Source organism: Corapipo altera, unplaced genomic scaffold (genome assembly GCF_003945725.1).
Source record: "Corapipo altera isolate COAL_440 unplaced genomic scaffold, ASM394572v1 190, whole genome shotgun sequence".
Classification (NCBI taxonomy): domain Eukaryota; kingdom Metazoa; phylum Chordata; class Aves; order Passeriformes; family Pipridae; genus Corapipo; species Corapipo altera.
Window position 1 is genome coordinate 778,732 of NW_020885006.1, and position 2,999 is coordinate 781,730.

Consider the following 2,999-nt stretch of genomic DNA (forward strand, 5'->3'; position numbering starts at 1 on the left):
GAGTCTTTGCTCCTTTGGGAGCAGGTTTCCCCATTTTTTCTGAGGCTGCACTGTATATTTTAAGGATTCACACGCGTTTTGTGCTGGCTGACTTGAAAAAGCTCCTGGGAAATGCTGCTCTTCCTCTCCCCATCACAGAGAGCAAATTCCACTTGCTGTTGTTCCCAGGAAAGCTCACCTTGCCTCATGCTGTGGCTTTGCTGCCTGCCCTGGGTGACAAGGCTTCTGGGACAGACTGGGCACGTCCTGTGGCCCTCAGGGCTGGGTTTGGATTGGATGAACCCTGTGGACACTCCCAGCTCGGTCCCTGCTCCTCGTGTCCCTGGTGCTCCCGGGGACCCAGCCATAACCTGCTCGTGCCTGGGACTGTTCCAGCCTCTGGAGGGAGAGACTTTAAGGGAAAAAAAGCCATGTAAACAGACAAACCACAGCAGCCAAAGCATCTGGAAATCCAACTGCTCTCCCAAAGTGGAGATCTCAGCACTGCTCCCCTCATACCTTGGGATATGGGGAGTCCTCCAGACCCCCCAGCTGGACTGTGCTGGGCACAGAGCAGCTCGTGGCCTGGGGGTGACCTCCCTTTGCTTGGCAGGTGGTATTTAGTGATCCCAGGGGACACCGTGGCACAGACTGGCTTTCCCAAATCTCCAGATACTGCAGAGTGGCAGCAGATGGGAAGCAGGACACAGAACCACGGGATGTAACTTTGCTGGGACATCCATCGGACCCGACAGTTTATGAGCCACAAACTCAGTGTGATACAAACCAAACCCTGTGACCCACCTGCGCCAGGCTTTGCTGGTTTGCACAGCCTGTGTTTTCACATTCCCACTTTTCCCATTTTGTTGCTTTGATCCTGCAAGGTGACATTCCCTGGGAAGGGCAGCCACGTGGATCTGCCCGGACAGCTGGTGAGACACAGACCTGCCACGTCTGCCTGCACAGGGCACAGTGCCCATGGCCATCCTGTGGCCTGATGTTTGCTCCCTGCCCACAGGGAGGAGTGGGGACCCCAGCACACAGCCCTGGCTCAGGGGCAGTGGCACTGCTGCCCCCGCTCCAGCAGCTCCCAGTGCTGGGCTCTCAGAGCTCCTTCTGCACAACCAGCACCCTCAGGGGATCTGGGAGTGCCCTTCTTCCCCAGAACCCACAGGAAGCCTCCCTCAGGTTCTAGCCCAGAGGAAAGTGATGCTGTGTTCCAGGGAAATACATCTGCAGACAATCAGCACCTCACCCTGTCTGTCCCAGATTTTGGCCACATGCATCCCCGAGCAGAGCCAGTTCCTGACCATGGGTAATACACTTTGGTATGTGAAAATATCAAGGAGGGAATGAATGGCAAACCTTTTTTTCTTTTCAAGATGTATTACTGTCAGTGGCAGCCCTATTCCATTTTCACATCAGGAGCAGGAAATTCATTATTAATCTTGCTGCTGGAATGATCCACATTGCTATCCTTGTCTCTGTGTTTCTTATCTCATTTTTCTCGGCTTCTTCTTCTATCCCTCTTCTGTGCAGCCCCAAATGATTTCATGTCCAGGCACCACTCACTGTTCAGTCTCATGAAGGGAAATGTTAAACAGCTTTCTTTTATTTATGCTCAGCTCTCCTCTCACACGTGCAGCAATCTCACAGACTCGGGTGCTCACACTGCTCCTTACGGGAATATTTCGTGAGGGCACAGCTGTGGTGGCTGCCCCTGGATCCCTGGAAGTGTCCAAGGCCGGGTTGGACGGGGCTTGGAACAACCTGGGATAATGGAAGGTGTCCCTGCCTGTGGTGGGGGGTGGAATGAGATGAGCTTTAATGTCCCTCCCAATCCAAACCATCCCAAAGCACAGTGGCCAGGAGAGCCCAGTGTGACCCACCCCCTCACGTGCCACGTGCCAGCCTGTGCCCAGGGCACTGGCACAAAGCAGGGGGGGTGGCCTGGCCAGTGGGGGCCTGAGGGACAGTGTTGGAGCACCAATACCCACCAGACCTTCCAAACTGGGGGTCCTCGTTTGTAACCACAACTCCACCTGATGGTCCGGGAGCTTTAGCAGACCTGCAACAAGGAAACCACCAAAACACTGCTCTGCAGCTGGACTTCTCCAGAACTTCCCACAGGGAGGGAATCCTTTGGGACTGAGGGACTGACTTGCACTGAAGTACCCCAGAAATATTTCCCACAAACAGGAAAGCTTCAATATGATGTAGCTGTGCCCTTGGGCAGCCTCGGGGGGGGTCTGTGAGAGCCCTGAGACAAGGGAAGACTGTAACACTGAGAAAAAAAGTGAAAAACAGAGATGAAACGTGACACTGCCCTACCAGAAGGTGTTGCCAGTGATTGCCAGAGTTACACATTAGTATAACATTATTTCTTTAAAGAACAGCCACTGTGACAAACTCACCTGCAGGTTCTGGAGCAAGAAGGCAGAATTGTGTGTCTCCATTATCCTCACACTGTGTCCATGTGCGAGGGTAAAGGGCAGGGACTGTAAAGCTGAGCAGATGATGGGAATACTGCCCTTTGCTGCACTGCCTCCACGTGCAGGGATGTCACAGTGCTGAGGAAAGGGTGGAACAGCAGCTGAGGTGGAGACACAGAAATGAAACCCAAGAGCTGCCCTGCCAGGCTGCAGGATCCATCTTCCAGGTTAATGATTCATAAGGGACCCATGAAGGTCAAGGACTCTCTCAAGTGTCTCCTGTCTGCTTGAATCCCAAAGGAAGCGGAGGGAAAGGTAACTGGGATGGATACATTTGTGGTAGGATAACCTGCTCTGTTGGGAATCCAGTCCCGAGGGTTCTGCAGGTGTGTCTGGGGATATGGAACCCCTACAGGGCCTACAGCTGGTGAGAACACCCCACACCCTGTACTATCTGCTGTGGTACAGGGCTGGATGTGGGCAAATGGGGTGGGAGGGATTGGAGCCACACCTTGGATGTGCCTCTGTGGGTTGGTGCACAGGAACCCCCTCTGTGCTCAGGCAGGATGGGAGTCAAGGTGTCTTGGC

General features: G+C 53.9%; 1 long non-coding RNA gene across 2 annotated transcripts; it reads right to left on the reverse strand.

The window, feature by feature from the left end:
• Positions 1–1,414: 1,414 nt before the first annotated feature.
• LOC113958790 lies at positions 1,415–2,717 on the reverse strand. 2 transcript variants are annotated; one of them, XR_003531624.1, is made up of 3 exons: positions 2,394–2,717; positions 1,982–2,047; positions 1,415–1,559 (listed from the first exon to the last, which is right to left on the reverse strand). It is a non-coding gene; the product is annotated as an uncharacterized LOC113958790 (long non-coding RNA). The 2 variants fall into 2 exon arrangements; XR_003531623.1 differs by having other exon boundaries at positions 1,977–2,047.
• Positions 2,718–2,999: the final 282 nt, after the last annotated feature.